At 40.7% G+C, this 21,872-nt stretch overlaps 1 long non-coding RNA gene across 2 annotated transcripts; it reads left to right on the top strand.

Annotated features, from left to right (window-relative positions):
- The first annotated feature begins 1,301 nt into the window (after positions 1-1,301).
- Positions 1,302-21,659, top strand: LOC124433644. Of its 2 annotated transcripts, XR_006944546.1 has the most exons (3): positions 1,694-2,103; positions 2,663-3,362; positions 21,649-21,659. It is a non-coding gene; the product is annotated as an uncharacterized LOC124433644 (long non-coding RNA). The 2 variants fall into 2 exon arrangements; XR_006944545.1 differs by lacking the exon at positions 21,649-21,659 and having other exon boundaries at positions 1,302-2,103; positions 2,663-2,845.
- Positions 21,660-21,872: the final 213 nt, after the last annotated feature.

Raw genomic sequence — 21,872 nt, 5'->3', positions numbered from 1 at the left:
GGCTCATAGAAATGTTGCTGGACACAAATATGGCACAATTCATTGATTGAGAACCATAAATCTTCGCACATCAAATAAAACGTAATCAATAACAATCAAACCACCACAATCCCTTCGCAAAACTGAACTCTGATGCTTTATCTGTTGAAGAGATATATGTAAGGCACACACTGACACACAAACATAGTTATTTCTTCACATCATTTCCGAAATCATTTCGCCATAGCAAGTATCTAACGAAACATTACCTCGTTCACTTCCGGATTATTTTTTATTCGTTTGGCTCGGCTCGCGAACTAAAAAAAGAAACAAGCTGTCTTCATCAAAAAAGTTCTCGGGGAACTACTACATTCTTAGAAGTGTAACAAGCTCTAGTTTAGCATTATGGAGCTCAAAAGACGGAAAAGGCAAAATCAATTCTCACATTTCTTTTTAATAAAAGCCAAAAATTAAGTTCAAACCAGGCAAGCTCCATAAATCTAAAACATTGAATCAGGCCAGAAACCTGATGATGAAAAAATATCTGTAATCGCTGATATGCCCATGCCTGAGTGAAAGAAAGAGCTGCAAAGATTTTTTAAACTGAATAACATCTTTTTAAATTTTATTCCTAGCCAATCAAGCATTGATGGTAGCCCTTTAATGAAACGCTATAAAAAGAGTCTGTTTGGGTGCGTTCTTATATATATTTCGATGCAGTAGAGAAATTAAAAATTGTCTTATCAAGTCAACAAGTCTTAAAATTCTTGATCCTGCCAAGCTTGTCAAAATACAAGCTGATGGTTCTAAGGATGGTCTTGATGTTTATTTGGTTGTTGCTGGAACGTCATGCCGTCGCGTAGCCATTACAGTCATTGACCTCTGCTGATGCTGAAATTAAGATGGAGCTGGTAGCTGTTATGTTTAGATGTGAGAAATTCCATTGCTATGTGTATGGCAGACCTGTAACTGTTCACAAGCCTCATGGCTCAATCATAAGGAAACCGTTAGCACTAGTACTTCCACGCTCCAAATATTGTTGCTGAGGCTCCAACGATATGAGATCATAATCAAATACATTCCAGGCAAGTAGCTACATGCATGTGGCTGATGCGCCTATGCATGCATGTCTATCAGAAAGCCTTACAAATGACGAAGTGAATGCTGATGCTGGGAAAGCAATTCAGTATTGATGATAATTTACCAAAGACTGCCAAAAAGCTACAGGAAATGAAGTTGTGAGCACACAGGATGATATCCTGAAGCAGTTATCAAACTTTGTTGAAAACTGCAGGCCATTTTATATAGCTAACATGCCGCCAAATTCTTATTCATTATTAAAAACTTAAAGCTGACATGCATGAAGTCAATGGTTTGTTGTTCCATGGCCTGAAGTTAATTATGGCAGAGAAACTAAAACCCAATAACATTAGCATAGTATTTGTGAAAGCTACTTGGGTATGGAAAAGTTTAAAACGAAAGTTTTAGAGCTGTAGTACAAAGGGCTGGTATGTCTTCAGACACTTAATAAATGGTTTTCAAATGCTCGATGTATTTGAAGTGTCACAGATATAATCAGAAGTAGACCCTGAAACCCATGTTATTACTGAAAGAGGATAGAAGAAATTGGGAGCGAATAAATTTGTATATATTTCAAAACCTTACTTAGTAATTTTGGACTCTTACTCAAATAGTAACATAGTTACATCGGGATATAAGCAGTTGTTTTCGTGTTGTAGTAAGTTGTCATTTTGCGCAATAGCATTTCATGAAATGTAATTGAAAATGTTTCGTTGAGAGTAGTGATATGGCTATGGTGACCAAAGCAATGTTAAATTCACTTTGGTCGTTTTAGACAAACAAACACAGACGCAAACGTGCAAGTGGCATGATTTTGACGTGCAAGTGGTATGTTCCACATAAAACTACTATTTCCTGTTCTATACTGCTAACCTTAGTCCAACTGGATTGGCCAATACTGCGACCACTTGTGGGTTTTATGATCTTCGCTCGGGTGTTCTTGATTGCCGCTGCACATGCGCAACTAACAGTTATGCTACTGTAAAATGTGTTGGAGGCATGTCGGAAGCCGTGTCAAACATTGAGTGTCAGTTGTTATCATAGGTAAACATTAAATATACAAGCAATCACAAAGAATACTGTTTTTGACTTTTGTCGCTTTCTCTGGAATATATCACACGAAATTTTTATAACGATTGCGACTTCTTAGTGAAAATTCGTAATACAAAGCTTTATTTGCAACATATATGTTGTGCGTTTAGACTTTGAGTAAATAAAAGTTCTATTTTACAATTTCAGTAATTAATCTTTTTATTTATATGTTTGGTATTTGGATTGCTCAATTTTGCTTTCTAGTCGAAAGTTTACGTCAATCTACTTAAACTTGTACTGTGTATGTCCCAAATAAAATATTGCATTGCAGAATTCAAAACAAAAAAAATACTTGCATTCGTCTGCGTTCTAAGATCAAATAAAACTTATCTGCAATCGCCACAGAATCGTCGGAGGCATAGCCAATGTTGTGAGTAAATATTAAGTACAAAATAACACTGGTAAAACTCAATCACAATTAATAAGTAAATCTTGTTCATGCGAACGGTACGCAAACTCTTTTTTCGTATTTGGCACAGCTTAATACTTTGATTGTATTTTTTACATATAGCTCAGTTGACTCTGATCACAGTGGTCTTTCATAAAAGAGAAAATGTTGTCTGTGCTGATTTACGAAGATCTATCGTTATTCAAGTGTCGAATGTATGTCATAAATTTGTTTTGAACAATGATTTTGAAAGATAAGTTATTGTAGATAATGTAGTATTCATGGAAAACGTGATTTTCTTAAAAATGATGTGTTTATTGTTAAAACTGGCGAGACATCTTAGGGGCTTAACAGGCAATCTAAGCAGGAACCGAAAGGGACTGTCACCTGGTCATAACGTGATTTTCTTAAAAATGATGTGTTTATTGTTAAAACTGGCGAGACATCTTAGGGGCTTAACAGGCAATCTAAGCAGGAACCGAAAGGGACTGTCACCTGGTCATATATAAACAGTTAGCACGAAAACACATAATTCAAACAAGTTTTTCTTAAGTAAGATTGAACATTTAGCTATATTATCAAAATTACAGTCACTACTTCATTGTGTGACGACAAATTTAACTGGCTACTCACATGTACCAATTGCGTACAAATACCCAATGCATTGCATACCCAATGACCGCGCATATTTCTTGAGTGGTCAATTTTTATATATTGAATAAATTTTTCTTGATAGTCCTACTACGCAAATTTCAACTATTGCTTTTTGTCCAGTTTGCATTTCATTGAGTCTACTTTTGTTTACAAATCACACAATTAAAGTGTGGTATATCATACATTTAAATTAAACAATTTCAAGTTCCAATGTTGTGAGTGATTTATCGGGATAACACTAATGAAAAAACATTTAGATTTTTGTCATGACGCCTAAGTCAAATGAAGTATATTTCTCTGTCACTGTTTTCAATATCAGTTATGTAAATTGTTTTCATTGCATTATTAATATTTAAGACACACGATATTATGTTATACTGTTTGAATTGCAAATGCCGTAAATTTACGCATTCAAACGTTGTTTTATATTCGTCAAAGTAAAGTATTTTTATCAATGAACTTTTTTTAAAGTGATTGAAATTTAAAATCGTCAATTTATGTTACCAAGTCTAACAAAAACCAGTTAAACAATGAGCTTTAAGTCAGAAAGTAATTATCACTTTTCTAACTCACCACACCTGCATGTTTAAACAATTAATCATTTTAATGAATCTCACAACTCTTTTAAAATAATAACATAGTGATTCACAACAGTCGTAAATATGTTTGTAGCATCATGTGTAATAACACATCTCAGCAGTTATAAAGCAAGTTTTAGCTTGTCAATTTAGTCTAATGTTCCATTTGTAATAGTTTTAAAACATAATTATTGCGTGTCCCATCTCCTACTTCAAATATCGAGTTAAAGATGGACATTTTATTTGGAGTATGTTCTGTTTCATTAAGTTATTTTAATTTATGCGTTTGCAATTCTTTGTAAATCGCATTTAAATAATTGCATGTACATGTCCTTTGAAAAGATTCCCCATTTTTTTCACGACTTGAACAAACACCTGCTTTCTCATCTGCTTAAGTTTGCATTTTCAACTTCGTGTGACGCTTCTATATAAAGTTGCAAAAATGTCATATACTGCCATTTGTTAACTTCTAACAGAAACAGATAGAAAACAGTGCAACATGGCAAATAAAAGACATCCACTCATTGTTGACCTTACTTTTCCAATTGCTATATTTGGCATCATTGGCAACTCTCTTGTCATCATCTCGATATTACAACGACGACGCCTTTTGACAAGCAACTACTACTTTGTTGTTCTACATCTTGCCATTTGCGACCTTATTTGGCTGATTCAACATTCTGCGCAATTATTGACAAAACTTTTAATGACAGGCATTTCTTTTGATGAAACATTTTGCTTATTTGTCAAAACGGGTTACATGTTTGCTGAAGCAGGAGCCTTTTTGATGTTGATTATAGCATTTCTACGTTATCGCGCCACAGCATATCCTTTCAAGCATCCCATCAGTAAACGAAAATTAAAAGTTAGTTGTACCATGGCTTACCTTGCATCGTTTCTATTTGGCTACGCATTGTTTATTCCATCTTGTGTTGGCTATGATGATTATTTTGTCATTGTAAAAATTCAACATAATGTTGTTGTATTAGGTTGCATTCTAGTCACTACAGTTAATGCAGCGATTTATTATAAAATTGGTCGAGTACTTTATAATCAAAAAAACAATTTTCCAATTTTACATGAGCAAAAGTCTTCGTTCTACAAACAAAGATATTACCGAAATCGCAAAATTTTTTATATTTGTCTTTTAACAGTCATCTTCTTTGCAATTGGAAATATTGCTGTCGCCATTGCGTTCTTTGTTCAAATGAGCAGTTATTATTCATCGTCATTATTTTATGACATTGCTGTACTGCTTAGAATTTTTACTACACACGCCGTTAATCCCATTGTCTATGGACTGTTGGACAAAAAACTTTTGATCTTTTGGAGAAACTGTAAAAAAAAGAGAAAGAATGCTATGCTGGAAGCTCCCGTTGAAAGGAACTGGTAATATTTTTGGTGTCTCCGCCTTTAGTTACTTATAAAATGGCTGGTGCACTTGCCTTTCCAATTTAGTTCGAAAAAAATTCTCCAATGCGGGTAAAGATTTACTTACAAAAAAGTCTGTACACAGCAAAACCGTAGCTAGTTTGCACTGAAGTTAAATTAGAGATTTTACCAGCGTCTACATATTCTTCATACTAGACTTGATATTTGTTTAAATTGTAGGATTCATAGCGTGAGTAAATTTTACTCTCCATGGAAGTGAACTAAGTCATCTAGGCTATTTCCCAAATTTTTTTGTTATAAAAGTAAAGAAATAAACTTGTATTTACTGTTTGTTCAATCCGTAATGAAAAAAAGAAATAATAAAGATGGCAATGAATGCCCAGCAAAAGAAATCTTCCCAAAGCTTTCCATTACTCCGGTACCCGTAGGGTATGCGGAGTTCTAAATTCGCCTTTGTTTTTTAAATTCGCCTTTGAGTTCTAAATTCGCCTTTGTTTTAGTGTCGTAAATTAGCAAATCCATAGATAGCCCACTCCTCGCGCATAACAATTATCAACATTAGCTATTCAGTATTACTAAATTGCTATAAGTAATGGAAATTTTGGGACAATGCGCCAAAGTCTTTTAAAATTTACGATTATGTTTCATCAGAATGCTTACGAACTACGATAATACCACAAGACAAAGTATATTCTGCAATACTGGCTGCATCACAGTACCGATAAACTCGCCAGCTACAGTCGAAAGCATTATATTAATCCGTAAAAGTATGCGTATTTACCTCAAGTTCAAACACTCGGTAAGATGACAAATAATTGTATTTGGTTAGCAGAGGCTCCAAAGTTTCGTTTGTATAATTTTTGATATGTTGCTGGGTTGCGTTAATATGTATGAGCTAAGAAATATTTAATACGCGACGTTTGAATAGTCGAAGTAAACAAAATAGATAGATAGATAGATAGATGATTTATTTCTTAAAACTGGCAGCCGTATTGCTGAAATACGTTTAAGATTACATATAATACATACATAAATAAATTAATTAAATTACATCTTCAATGAGTTATATGTTATAAAACTATTTCTAAAACGTTTGCTATTAAAGTTGGTATTAAATGAAGAGTGAGTCCTAAGTTCCATAGTTGAACGTTCTAAACGAGGAGGTAAAATGTCATGAAGCTTATGTGAGGAATCTGCTACTATCTTCTGAAACAACGCTGTTGTTATATCATTCCTCCTTTCGCTAAGGCGTTGTAAATTAGTAAACTGCAGAGCGTTTTCATATTCTTGATGAGGCAGGATTATTTTTAATGCTCGCTTTTGGACTGACTCTAGGTCATCTGACAAATACAATGTCAGACTATTGTGGAACACTGGGCAAGCATACTCCAAGATTGGTCTTATACACGTTTTGTAAAATTGGAGCAATTCCTTGACTTCGATATTTGCTCGTTTTAGTTGAATAAGATAATAGAGGCGTTTACGGCATTTCTTAATTATTTCATTTACGTGGATGTTCCACTTAAGGCTACTTGCTATAAACAATCCCAAAACTTTCACGTGTTGGACAATATCCAGTGTAATGTTATTGATGGTAATTGGTTAAAGGTCATTGGTATTAGATCCAAAACAAATTCGCATCTCTTTATATTTGGTTTCATTTAACTGGAACTTATCACACGAGTTGCTGTTCGCTAATGTATCCATTTGGTTTTGTAAGTTACTTATTTGATCTTTCTCAATTACTTCACTAACAGTGGTATCGTCCACGAATTTCCACATTTCATTATTTGGTAACTTGAGATCGTTAATCATTATCAAAAATAGCAAAGGCCCCCATTTTGTGCCCTGCGGAACGCCTGCAGGTACGAGTTCCCACTCTGAAAAGCAATCGAATTTCAGCTTTACTCTTTGTTTCCTGAAGGAGAGGAAATCCATAATCCGGAATACCATTTCTGGGTAGAACCCATTTCGGTATATCAAATGAACGTAGTTTTTCAACCAATAAGTTATGATCAGTTAGATCAAAAGCTTTCTTGAAATCCAATAACAGCACACGAATGGCCGCCCCGTTACCATCAGTTGCTTTATTCCACGACTTTAACATACTAAGTAAATCTATAGTTGTGCTTGGATTTGGAATTGCCCCATACTGATTAGAGTCTATCTTCTTAAGTACAGCTGGTTTGACATAATTTTCCGCAACAAACTCCTCGACTACTTTTGATACAATCGCAGTAAGTGATATAGGCCTTAAGTGTTTATTAATATCTCGTACAGGTTTCTGCTTTGGAATCGGTATAATATTTGCTTTTCTCCATGATTCTGGTAACCGGGCCTCTTTAAAGAAGCTGTTTATAATATCTGCCACGGGAGCGGCTAATAAATCAGCATTCTCTTTTAGAACCCAGGCGGGAATACCGTCTGGGCCAGTTGCTTTCCTTGAGTTAAGAGCTGACAACATCTTGAAAGCAGTAAACTCAGTGACAGGCAACAACCTCGGGAAATCATCATTCTCATTATCAAAGCATAAATGTTGGGGCAGTGGGTTAAAACCTTTCATGGGTGTTAGAAAGGATTCGTTGATCATGTTTGCAAGTTGCTCAGGAAAATGATCAGAGGATGTTAGTGCATTATCAATATTTTGCAAGGTTGAAATCATATCTTCCTGTGAAGAAACCGACGGTGAAATACCAATCAACGTTTTGATCTCCTTCCACCAACTTGCAGATGAACACGATTTTAAATGTTCTACTTTGTTTTGGTAAAAACGTTTCCGAGAAGATTTTCTTTCTCGGTTTACTTGGTTTCTTAATTTCTTGAAAGAGTCAAGGTCTTTTTGTGCAAAAGCTTTTTCCCTTCGGCGGATCAGTTGTTTTAGCGATTTGGTCATCCAAGGAGGCTCGTTATTGATCAGCACCTCCTTTTTTGTGGGGAGTAGGAAATCAAGACCAAAGTTAATGATGAGCTCTAACGTTTTCATTTTGTCGTCACTATTTCTCATTTTGTCGTCACTATTTCTTCCTACCCACTGTTTGACATTAACTTCTTCTAAATATTTACCAAAGGCCGAACGTTTAGATGGTCGCAAATCCCTTGACATTACCACTACTTTAGTCCCAGAGTTTTCAGATCTTTTCAATGGTTGCACTTCTACGGTGACATGATCGGATAGTCCAAAGGGAGGACGTTTAATTGGAGAATCGTAAAATTCTTTCAAATTTGTTATAATCAAATCCAGGTTATTATTGCCACGAGTAGGGAAATTTACGATCTGACGCAATTGGAAACTATTCTTTAACAGACGAACGTTCAATTTGTTAAAATCGCCCGAGATAATTATCCCACAATTTGGAAATTTTGTTTCAAGTGTTAGTAGTGATTCAAAAAGATAATTGATCATAGAATAATCATTCGCCCCCGGTGGGTGGTACAAATTACATAAAATAATATTGGACACACCTCTTGGTAAGCGGGTCAGTCTTAGATCTAACCATAATGCTTCGAACTCATTTGTTAAAAGGTCTTGCAGGATGCTAAAGTTAATTGTATTTCGAATATAGACGCAAACACAACCATGAATGCGTTGACGTCTATCGCGTCTAATTAAATTATATCCGGGTAGCGAAACAATGTTATCATCAATATGACTTTGCAACCAAGTTTCCACGATACATAGAATACCCATAGTTGAACTGGCAATATACACATGTAATTCATCGATTTTTGGGGCCAGCGACATGATATTAGACAACATTATGGATGGTACAAATACATTTGGTGATCCACAACGTTTAAAGGATACTCTTGGAATGATAATACAATTGCTTTTGTTATGACCAGACGGTCTGCAACGGGAACGTAAGTTATAATGAGCACTTGGATTAAGAGACGATCTTACTAGTGTAGGTATTGTTCGAACGAACTCAAGCGATTGTGTGATAGACAAACAACACTCAAATGAACTATCTTCTTTTTCTTTAAAAATGTCTTTAACTATAAATTGATCGTGTTGGTGTTGTTGGCTGTCGCCTTTTCTACATAGCACAGGTATTCTCTCCAAGACTTTTGTTGTTCCTCTGTGAATTCTTTCGTCAGACTGAATTCCATTGGTAATTTCTGTTGATGGGAATAACGATGCTGAAGATGCTAAGACTGGATGCAAATACTGTCCGAATTACAATTGGCCTAACCTTTTGAAGTTAGTAACGATAAATTCTTCGATAAATATTCAGTCTTAAAATAATGCGGGAAAGCACTGTCCAAATGAGCTTTAAAGGTTTGGAAAGATGTAAATAAACATGTCATTAAGCTGAGGTCAAATTTATTGATATAATATTACGAAGTTTATATGCAATAAAACTTGAACATGAATTAGTCAAATATTTAAACATGAACCTAGTATATTTAATGGTAAAACAAAAGTCACATAACAATGCCACTACTGCATATCAAACGTGTGTAAACAGCTAACAAAATTATTTGATAGTGATTGCCTCTATCAATACATGTCAATAAACTTGTTGGCAGTGTTCGTATATATTTCATTGTGAATATCCCACATGAATAAAGTATCATTCCCTTTGTAAATTGTTTTGTTTACCCATTTAATACAATGTGCCCATAGCTTAGTTCAGGAGCGGATCCAGCATTTTGCGTGACTGATGCACTCGAGCGCCAAAGGCGCGAGCCCAATAGGGGGGGGGTGGAAAATTTTGAATTTTACAAGCTCGGAAACGCAATTTCCTGTGTTTTGAAAGCACTTCTACAAAAAATTTCTGCACAAATCAGCTGGCCAACTTTTCGTAAAATGTCACCCCAAAATTTCCACTATATTTCAAAAGATTCCATCAATTTTATGAGCTTTGTCCAGTATTATATGTTCTTACTAATTAACATTCCAACCTTGGTATGTGTAAAAAGAGAAAAGCATGTCCCCCTTTTCGCCATCCAAGACACAAAAACAATAATTTACATCCTTTTCGACTTTTGGCTTGATAAATGCCAAAGACGACCGGCCCACCCCCAGCGCCCCTCGCTGCCGCCCTCGTGGTCTATTAGTTAGTACTCGTCGAGAGGGTTCCCCTCGAGGACCCAGCCCAACATGCGGAGGTGGGCATCTATTCGCTCCCTCGTAAGCTCAACTCGCCGTTGCAGTTCGTCGGGAGCACCGCTGTCGCCGCACAGGCGGCAAACGAATTTCATAGCTTTGCTAGCCAACCACGCGCGATTATGCCGCCGACAATCGAAATGCTCGGCTAGATTCATGACGCTCATAGCGCCAGTTTGACATGCCAAACACTCCATACCAGCGACGGCTATTTCATACACACCATTTTATTCAAATACTGGTTTTCCCTCACTCCATGCCCTCACAAACAATGGGCTGTAATTAAAAGTGATGCTCACCGCAGTGATTTATTATGATCACAATTTGGGTCTGTAATCCCTAGTGTGGGTTGGGGTGATGAAAAACTGTCACACTAAGATGATGCAACCGGGGATGCAACGCAGTCAATGGCGCATAAAGTTTATGTCTAGCGTGAATTGCCATCCGCCACTTGACGCTGAATTTTTTTCAGAGCGTCCATGCGCCCGAGCTGAATGCCTTCCTTAGGCCCGCTCAAATGTGCAGCGTCCAGCTGTCCTTCTATCTCTCACGTCTGTTCGGGGAGAGCTCTCTTTGTCTGGCTTCTAATGTGACCTTTCAACGAAGCGAAACGCTTGCTTCGCCCAAAACGAGCTGGTACTCACTTTTGCTGCATTTGCCATCTCGAAGCGCTCGGCTCGTGATCAGCGAGATTGCTCAAACTTTGCGCTGCTCGCTTCGACGCCCCGTCTTCCGTCTTGTTGTCGACCTTGGCGCTGCGCGTGTTCTACGAACTGTTCCTGTCGTCTTACGAGTCTTTCCAGCCCTCGATATTTTTGCACCGCCCGTCGTCTGCTCACGGGATGTCACAAATTCCACGCACATATTCCACATGTCGTCGGAGGGGTGAGACATGTTGCCGTTAAGAATACCCGTGCCGAAGATACTGTCAACGACGTTGTCCCTCAGCGAGCTGAGCGCACCGAGGGCGAAGGGGATAGCGGCATTCTTCGCGTAAGGGGCCATCCTGTTGGCGGCTACCAACAGCCAATCCCGGCGGATCATGGTTGCGGTTTGCCGTTCAGGCGGGGGCGCCTTCATTTGGTTGGTGATCCGATCTCCCGCCCCCTTTCCCATCAGCATGGGGAGCACGCTCAACCCCGCCAACGCCAAAGGAAATCCTCCACGCTGCATGAGCATTTGTGACTTGATCGGGTCGCTCATCGCTTTTTGCAGCTCTGACGGCGACTCACCGTTCCCTAGGCCTAACATGCGTAGGAGGGGAAGAAACCCGCCATATTGACGGTTTGTCTTCTCGAGGTCACCGCCGCGATAACGACGGTTGCGCGTTTTCAGATCACCACCTTCCATGTTGCTTGCACCTGCAATAACGACAAAAACTCCACACTTCAAATTGGTAATAACTCAGACTACACTCCAGCTGATGCCTTTCTCTTTCGACATCGTGTACAAATACTGATCGAGGCACAGAAGGTTCCTTTTGATTGACGTGGTAGCGTCGGAGGGGAGTGCAATAGGACTGTCCGTCACTGCTGTGAACTGATAATCGATTGTGAGATTGCCTCGCGATTTTGCGTTGTCTGTGACAGGGTCCAGATTGAGATTGATTTGTATCATAAACCAGTTGTTGCAGTAGTTTTTGGCCGTGTTGGACACTTCCGTGCCGTACGTCTTTCCAAAGTCTCTTCGACCAAATTTTAGCCTCTCAGGTAAGAAGCTGCACTGCCACGAGAACTTCAGGGGGTGATAAAAGAGGTTCTGCTCGTTCACGATGATGCGAAGCTGGCTTAAGTTGGCGTGGATCGTAGCCAATCGGTTACTGGAGTCGGCGGTGGCACCTGGGGCAAGTCCGGGTGCGTCTCCAAGCCTCGAGTCGGTGAAGAAGAGAATCATCTTCCTGGGGATCGGGGCATTGTGTAGGAGCGCGAGAGTGCCAGCGTCATCGTTCAACGACTTCTGAACTACCCTGAGGCACCAGGTGTTGAAATACAGCTCCTTAGCGATGGAGACTTGGTGTCTGTAGTCTTTTTTCATGCGATAGGTGCGGTAGACAAAGTCGAGCTCCAGCAGCCCTATACGTATGCTGCTGATAGCGTCTGCGTTATCCGCACCGTTGTTAGAAATGATCATGTAGCCACCAAGATCGCCCTATGGGTGGTCGACGCGAATCTTCAACTGTGTGCCCGGAGGCAGCCAATATCCCCGCTGAAGAAGAGGGGGAGGAATGGGCGAAACTTATACTGAAAGTTCCCGCTTAGGACCGGACGATATTTTCTTGCACCGTATTCGATAAGGCTTTGGTTGAAGAGAGCTGGACACCAGGCACCCTTTTGAGGGTATGATAGGCAGCAAAGTCAGAGATTCCGACTCCACCTGCAGTGTTTGTCGCAAAGGCATAGTCAATGCGACGGTCCACTCCATAGGCGTAGGTCTACAAGGGAAGAGCCTTCAAGGCCTTCTTGGGATCCAGCTTTGGTAAGCCGAATAAGTCGATGGGATCCTGTCACGCTTTTATGAAAGCGAAGCTTTCACTGTCACGCCTTATTCGCTGTCGCGTTTTTTATGAAAGCAAAGCTTGCACTGTCACGCTCGCTCTGGTACTACGTGCACGGAGCTTTGCGCTTAGCGTGGAGCAGCTCTTCTACGAAGGCATTCATTTCTTCGCCTGTGGCACCGGCTTCCCTATGCCCGTATGCTAGGGTAGAGATCCCATCGGCCGCGATCCAGCGCTTCGTGTCCAGCAAGCTCAACGAAGTCTTGTTGACATGCTCGACGAAGATGTGATGACCGCGACTGCGCAGCACATCCATATCGTGGCGGAAGCGCTTTCTTTCGAAAAGCGCCTCTTTGTACTGGGCATGACTGATATGCTTTTTCACGACGGCCTTTTTAACACCCTTGCCTCTGCGCTCCTCCAGACCATCGGCTTTCAGGATAGAGTACATCTTGGGCCGGAGCCCCACAAACTCAGCGATAGGCACCCCGGTGCACTCGTCCTTTAATTTCCCCAGCACATTCTTGTTGGATGTGCTGAGCAACGGATGTTCTTTGGGATAGTTGCTGGTGTCGTACTGACCGGTGTTGCGTCTCATGTCGGCGTACACATCCTCAGTTTGGATCTCCAGCACAAGGCTGTCGGTGTCGGTGTAGAAGAGCTCTGCTGACGACCCGTACTGCACCTTGAGATGGTTGTAGTACCAGTCGTACATCAGATGCTTCAAGAGGTCGAGAATGCTCATGCCCACGAAGTCAGGCAGCAGGTTTAGCAGCAGACTGCTTTTATTCATGTGGACGGCTGCGAGGTTCCCCGCATCGTCAAAGATAATTTCCCGATTGAATGTCGGCTTGGGACCAGATTTTCAACCACGTGAGACGCACCCCCAAACCTAGTGAGACGCACCCTTGTTTGAGGAGATTTTGTTGGTAATCCGACATCCACGCGTTGTCGACCTTCAGGCGTTCCGGCGCTAACGGATATGCATTGTGCTCGTCATGCAGCTCTTCTGGGTACTCCAGATCGACTTCGAGAATGTAGCCTTTCTCTGCATCTACAGGCTGGTCCAGGGCCGCCTTCGCATCCTCTTGGTCGACTGACTTGAACGCGCCTGTCGGTAGTGACTGCGACATTGCACAGCCGTATAGGTTATTGGCGTCGTAGTACTGGATCCAACTTGGGGATTCCCGGGGTCGTAGTATGGCACCTTAGGGTTGTTGGCCTTGGCAAAGTGCCTGCTGGCCATACTGATGTCGCCGCGCAGGCAATTCTCAATGAAGAGATGAATATCTATGTCGGTAAGCAGCTCAAACTCCACCCCTGTGTGCTTGAAGAGAGCATCCCAGCTTAGACCCGGGCTCGTATAATAGTGGGCCGGGTCTGGCTTGTATCGCTCGAGGCAAGTTTTCGAAAGTTCTCGAAGACGTCGACGAGGAGGAGGACATCAGTCCGAAGGTAGAGGTCGTGGTAATCGCCGAGGGTTGTGCAGCCGAATGCGCCCCAGACCTTTTTTCCGTGAGTGTAGTTGACATTGGTGATGCGAGTTTGCTGTAGAAAGCCACCTTCATCAGGAGGAATTCCTCATCAAATATGGACCAGCCGTCCATATACTGGTAGGGGTAGATCCCCTTGCAGAGCAGGAGATACGCCTCTTGGGGTTTGGCTCGAAGTCTGCTGTGATGCGCATGTCTCGCGGATCGCTGGCTTTCACCAGTCTATCCAGACTTGAGAGCATAAACTGGGCGCTGTCGATGAATCGAAGGTGGCCGATACTGAACGAGATGTATTTCTCGGCGTTGTTGGAGATGCATGTGAACTTCCCTTCAGTCTCTGCGGTGGCCTGCATGAAGAGATGGCAGTTGTAGCCTCGCAGGTTGTGGAAGACAACCGGTATGGTTGTCGTCTCCGGACAGAGCCGCAACTCGAGGTTGCACTCAATGTGGGCCGGACCTCGGTACTTGCCATTAATGTGGCAGTGGTCTCGCACGGAATTGCCTTCGAGGGGCTTGCCACAGACGTGGCAGTTTGTGGCTTTCTTGTGGCTCCCCCAGTTCTTTCCTGTCATGCGAATAGGCTCGGGGTTAGCCAACACCGTCTTGATCTTAAGCTCTTCTTCCTGCTGCGCTTCCAGGAAGTGCTTGGCCGCGTCAGGCCCTCGGTAAAGCTGCGGCTGCTGAGTTTCCCCATCGGAACGAACGACTATGAATAAGTAGCCGCGTGCCTCGTGTCTAGAGGTTTGCTAGGTGCTGTTCTTTTTAGGGTTAAGCGCGGGGCCCTCGATTTTACGAATCAGGCTCTCGAAGTCGGCGTAGATTATGAAGGGCACTTTAAGCTGCTTGTGGTAGTTCTCAAAGCGGATTTTGTCATTTTTTCCGAGGGATGACATTCTGATTGCAACCGCGGCTTGGTTGATGCCTCGATATTCAGGCTTATGCTCTTCCAGCAAATCCTGTCTGGTGAAGCCGTGAAGGCAACGCTCAAAGAAGTGCAGCCGGTGGCTATTCTTTGAGTTCCGGTTGAAGTCCTTGATACAAGTATAGTGGTGTTTCTCAGGATTTTCGAATCGGAGACGAAGAAGTAATTCACAGTCTTGCGAGCTCTTTCTACTTTGCTCAGACGGCAAGGAACGACGCCGCCTTCCCAACCATACACGTTGATAGTAAGGTCGTTCTTACGCTCAACTCGTTCGAGCTGGGAAAGCGGTATGGGTGCGCTCACCCCCGCAAAGTCAAGGCCGTCTTCAGTGGGATACTTGCCCGGCCGTTGCAGATTTCTAGCTGCGGGAAACAGCGCAGCCCTTAGAGACCAGCGGAGGCAGTCGTCGTCTTTGTTTTTCAGGTTGAAGATTGCCTTCTTATTCTTGACCGCTGTGTGGAGAGGGAGGTATGAGCCTCCGCATAAAGGATGGTAGTGAGTGATGTCAAACAGAGTGTTTTGACACGATCCAATATCCACCCAGACCCTTTCCTAATGAACTTTTCCAATCTCTTCAGGATTGTTGGGAAGGCTTCATGTAGGTTTTGCGGAATCTCATACGCCTGAAGCAGCGTGATCTGCTTTGTCCTGAAAACTGGTGCTTGAAGCACTTCAGTACTATTTGCTTCATCCTTCCGAAGCTCAAACTTAACAGCCAACTGGAACTTAACTCCTCGTAGAGCTAATAGCTCCTCGCTGAGTTTGCGTTCGATGTGGCGCCGGGCGATTTTGAGGAAAGCCATCAAGTCGCGTTTGGTGGGTGCCCTATCAGCATCTGCATTTTCCAGGCTCTCAGATGATAGCTGAAGGCCTTCGTTTCATCCCACTTAATTTCCGTGGGTGGTGGGGGATGAGCCCTTGTGGTGCGTCGTGGTTTGATTTCAGCCAGAAGCTCATTGATGGGCTCCATCTCGTCATCGGTGGGCTCGGCGGCCCTGCACTTGCGCAGATTGTCGGTCAGCGGGCGGTTGAAGAGCCTTGAGAGAGTCTTGATACCTCGTCTCTGCTGAAGTATTTATACAATTGCAGAGTGTCGCAAATTTTGGTGCTATACCCTAGGTGAGATAATTCTCTTAATTGAAATTAATTCAAAATGTCGAAATTAATTCGGCGAGTACTCTAGCATATCTCTTTCTTGCTTGTTTCTCCGCATAAACGAGCTTATGATGCACTCTATTCGCACCGCAGGCTTCACAAAGGATAGTTTCTGCCTGTGTTCCGATCCCACACTTACGACATGGCTGTGGAAGTCGCCCGCCTTCCGTTAACCGCCTCATATGAAGTCCACAGTATTCACCTATGGAGCTTCGCGCACATGTGATGAGCTTTCCGGGTAATAACCACGTACACTAGTTCTTCCCCTGCCTCATGATAATGTGTCAAGACAAATATTCTTTATGAAAATTTCTCTCTAGCTAATAGACCCCGTCGGCAGGCCGCGCGGGGCGCTGGGTGTGGCCGGCCATCTTTGGCTCCTGCCGTTGTCCTGGGATTGGCCTTCGCTGTCTTGTGATTTTTGTGCCGACCTATGCGCTTACTATGTGCTTACTATGTGAACCACGTACGCGAACTAGGGCTGGGGCGCTTAGATTTGTGTATACTCTTTTTCAAACTGTGAAGTGTGCCAGAACCGGTAGTCTCTTTACTACTTCATAGTAAAAATGTGAAGTCCCGCACGTGAACTATCAATAAAGTTAATCACTTATATTGGGATTCAACCGGATCGTGCTGTTAATTCCTCGGTGATCTAGAAGGGCAGAAATAATTGGAAGAACAATTCTACCAATAAGTAGAAGATTGGTATAATTTATTATAACCGGGCGAAGCGTGCATATTATTTTTTCTTTAGCACATTTTCACAACATACCCTGCTTAAAATTCCGAGTGAGTGAGTTAATAAATTTACAAAACTTATATTTCTTGTCTGCAATCTAAAACGCCATTGTTTGAATATCCGAGCGTCGTTGCATTGAGAACTTTAATTCTTTCTAACTATAATTACAGCACGTTGTATATTTTTATGTTGACAATTTGTAACTTAATACTGTTTATCAGCCATATGATACCGCAATTTCATGCAAAATACGATTAGGCAATGCATTCCCTGATTCCAAATATATAGTCAAAAATCGTAAATCACTTATATTATAGCTCGCACTTTGCCCTATAATTTTCATAAGTTACAATAGTGATATGTTTGTATACAGAATTATAATCTGTTGCATCTTCCTTTCTTTACACTTCGCGACTTGTGGGCACATTGGGCGAAGTTGAGGCACAAAGGCAAACACAAACATTTGTAATGAAATAAATTATTCTCTAAAAGGAAACAAAACCAAATAATTGTATATTTTGCACCTCATTGTCTGTTGCTCAAGCTAGAGCACGTGTCGATTTCTATGCCTGCATTCTGATACAAAAATATAAAAACCAATTTCGACAGCTCAAAACTCAAGCAACACCCTAAAAATCAACCCTAGAGATCGTCAACTACCTTTTTTTCTTAGGTGAGGGTAAAGGTATAGGTGGCCCGCTGATGAATGCTTGTTTTTTTGTAAATGGACGTCGTTGCTCTGTCTGCTTTCCGTAAAGCAATTCATTGTTTGACATTTTTGTCCTAATACCGGGAAACGGCGTGAATTTGGCGGGATAGACACATTTTTGGTCAAGTGAAATGAATGACGGAGCAATGGGAGATATACTGAGGGAGGCCTTCTTTGTTTTCCTACGACTCGAGTCCTTGGTAGCATTATTTTTGGTCGGATTTTGAAATGTATTAGATACAGTTGTACGCATATTCTCACTAGGATTATCAATATTCATGTCTACGTTCTCTGCCATAGTATCACGACTATCCCTGTCTCCTTCCTATGATGCACCTTTGAAGAGACCAACCAAATGTTTGGCAGGGTCGATTACATGCTCGTTTACATGTTTCGATGCGCTATCTGAGCATTTACCTACGAGATCACCAACGTTGCTTACGTGGCTTCGCTCGTGATGGGCCTCTTCTTCCTCTTCCTCGTGCAGCGGAAGTAGTTTGTCTCTCTTTTGGCGCTCTTTTTTCAAATGTTCTTTCCACTTGTTGCGTCGCGCACGAAATACAACAAAAATGTGGTTAATAGCAGGTGGGATAACACACAAATCTTTCGACTTGCTCGTATTTTAATGGGACGAGAACACAACAACAGCTTGTTGCTGCATTTTCCGCGTCCTGTTATATTCTTTCTCTAAATCAGACATGCCAACCAAGGAACTGGGTTGATTCACTGAGCGCTACAGTCCTTTCCAAAAGGATATCCCCCAGTTTGATGGACCTTGTTTGCCTTCCTTCTTGGGATGAATGGGAGAAAGAAGACCAAGACAGCCAACGTTCATTTGATTGACCTCATCATCTTCATCATCGCTCGATGCGTAACCATCTTTCGTTTTTATTTTGAACTTTATATCAAGCGATTGGTTCGCCAGTGGACGAATGTTGTACATGTATTTTTAACGGAGTTCAACGATTTTGGGTTATAGAAATGGCGCCATATTATAGACCATCTATAAAAAATGCAAAAAAGGAAGAAAATTGTTAGGCCTTTGCATTCAATTAATTATTGTATTAACTATATGGTATACATATCAGTTCTGATAGGCGAATGTATTGTACAATGAACATCAAAAACAGTACAGTTAGCAAAAATCAGTTAGCTAATTTAGCATCAAAAACAGCTCTTCAGATTTAAAGAATGTACGTCAACCAAGATGCAATGTGCGCTTTTGTTTATGGTTCACATCGTTACTATTTTTTGGTGTTGATAGAGACATTATAGATGTAGGACTAACTACACATTTCTTTTCATTCAAAATTTGAAGTAAATAAGAAGCAAATTGACTGTGTTTCTGCTCTACCATTCCAGCAAAGTCTTTTTGTCTTAACCACTCGTTGTAATAGTACATACATCCGTAAACGAATCTGGTGTAGTTGAACATCAAGTTTTGGCCTTCCACGCTTTGGCCAAGACGTCATTTAAATCAAAAGTTTTTAAAATTACTTAAAAACTCTAATTTACTGTTGTTATTATTGTTGGTCTATGTTGCATTATTGAACTAAAATACATGGAACGCTACCTGTAATACAACACCCCAATAATTTTTTGAAGTCGTGATTTTACCCCAGACACGCGTGTGTAGTCAATAAATTATTACTCCGCGAGAGAAGCTCGAAACACTACACACGCGTGTCTGGGGTAAAATTTCGCGTGTTTGATGTAAGATTTGGCTTTAATTATTTGCTTCAGGGAGCGTTCCATTTATCTTATTTCAATGTGTTGCATGGGGTGCAATAACAAAATCCGCCATTTTATCGAGCCACAAAATGGCCGTCACGCTGTGATTAACGCACAATGCATCTCGGTAGACACACATTCTTTAAGGATGACGACTTTAACATTGAAAATGCTACAAAATATCAACCATAAAGTATTATAAGCTGGTCTCTGTATTATTAGCCGTTTTCAATAGCACAAAAGGGAATGATTGTTTTTCTAACTATACTCGCCAATACTATATCAACGAAGAATTGGGTAGATTAAGTTATGAAATAATTATTACAATATTAATTCATTCGAATAAGAAAAGAATAAAATGACATAATAAAATAATTTCATCGTGGTGCATCTTTGCTTAAAAAGATTAAGGACGTCGTTTTCGAGGTCTATAAGCCGTGTTAGGAAGAAAGTTTCGACTGCAGCTGATTCCTTGCTACTAATTACAATGATACCAGAATTTTCAGAGTTGTTGGTTGGCACGAGTAACCTTTGTCAATTTGTTTTCAGTCCAAACCAGTAAATCAGGGGTCTTGCCGAACGAAAAAATGAAATGCATCCTCTAAAAGCCAAACTGAATTGATTTAAAATATAAAGCCAACGAAACAGCTTATTGTGCCATTACCAATCAAAAACTAAAGAGGTGAGTTGCTATCTGGACGGGCTGTTAGAAAAGTTACGGCACATATGTAGATCAGAAAAAACAGCTACAGCCGACTTTGGAACTGATTATCAGAACTACCCAGAAATAGTAATAGAGAAAGATACAGGTCTGACCACTCGTGAAAACGTAATGTGATTTGCATGATCCGAATAAAAGATGCATTATGATACGAAATGTGCATCGTGTAAATTTGAAATGAGAACTAAACATATCTGACGACATATTCACTCGAGCTAACTGACACCTTGTTTTTTTACTCAGCAAGAAAAAAGAAACGCCAGTTTGCTCTTCGCTGAAACATTCCGTCTTGGAATGCTATCAGGCAAACAAAAATAGGTCGTTAAAATGCTCTCAGCTCTTTCAAGATTACGTCAAATGTGTGGAAGAGGCGCGACAGGTATTTTGTCGTTTCTAACTGAGGCCGTGAACGAGCCACCAGTCAACCATTGGGGTGGACTGGAGAGTAGGGCTCCCTCCAATTGTATGAAAAGATTCTTTTATGAACAGTGGGAGTTATTAATAATTGACTTTTACTTTACTTTCACCACAAAAAACACCGGAAATAACATTGACGGACCCTACATTTTAAATTTCCTTCAAGAGCAAGGCTCCGTTGCACTTCCACAAAACTTTTAACATTCCCCCCTCCCCCACCAACAGATGATAGCAACAAGAAGCTGCCATCTGTTATTCAACATTATGGGATCGTATCGACTCAATAAGCATTACCAAGCCAAAATTTTTCGGTAGACTGCACACTTCTTCACGTTCTATGACAGTCAAAATTCAGTAACGTTGAATTGATTGCACTTCCAGTGATCTGTTTAAAAAACTGGTTCAAACAGTTTGAATTGAAATGTTTTTCTAACTTTTTCAGTCGAAGGCTAAGAGTTTCGTAGTAACAAAGATCACTATCTTTCTGTTGATATCTCTAGAGTTATCATGTAACATGGAATTGTGATCTAGATGGAGTGTATCTGTATGCTTTCTGTGAAAACCAAGAAAGTGAGTAGTTTCTATCAATAAAACGATTTAACGTTTCATTTATGATCGCTTTTCGAACGTTACCAGCAGATACCGTAAAATTTTCTGATCGCGTTCAGATGCCCACCAACTTTTACTCAGTTTGTGATGCATATTGTTGGGTTTTTTAATGAAAGTCTGGAATCATTTTCTTAAGAATTTTTTTAACAAAAGAATTATCGCCATGGTATTATCACTATAATGCTTCTATGGAAAGAGTTTTACAAATTTGACAATTCAAAACATGTTTTCGGTTTCGGTATTTACTGTTCAGGTATCATGCATTCACTTTCAAAAAATTCTGTCAGGCGCAAAAGAAAAGAATGTACGAATTAACGTTCTCATTATGCCCCTGACTTGTAGTATTATTGACGTACTTCATGTATGGCCAAAGTTTTTGAGCGAGATACTTTTGCTTGTATATTCACGTGTTATTTACCCTGTGCTGCTCTATGATTGGAGATCCGCTATTTTCGGTTGCCTTAAATAGCCAACAGGGCGCGAAAAGCGTTACCCTAAACTCATTCTATAAAACAAGATTTCCGATGGGTGGCTTACTAAACGAGATCAAAGAAATTTTTACTTTTAGGCATTACAAACTTATTTTTGAATCCATACAACTTTTGCGTA

The sequence above is a fragment of the Xenia sp. Carnegie-2017 genome, unplaced genomic scaffold, assembly GCF_021976095.1.
Source record: "Xenia sp. Carnegie-2017 unplaced genomic scaffold, XeniaSp_v1 HiC_scaffold_14, whole genome shotgun sequence".
NCBI classification, from domain to species: Eukaryota; Metazoa; Cnidaria; class Anthozoa; order Malacalcyonacea; family Xeniidae; genus Xenia; species Xenia sp. Carnegie-2017.
The sequence above is the reverse complement of the archived record's forward strand: the minus strand, read 5'-3'. Positions and strand labels throughout refer to the sequence as shown.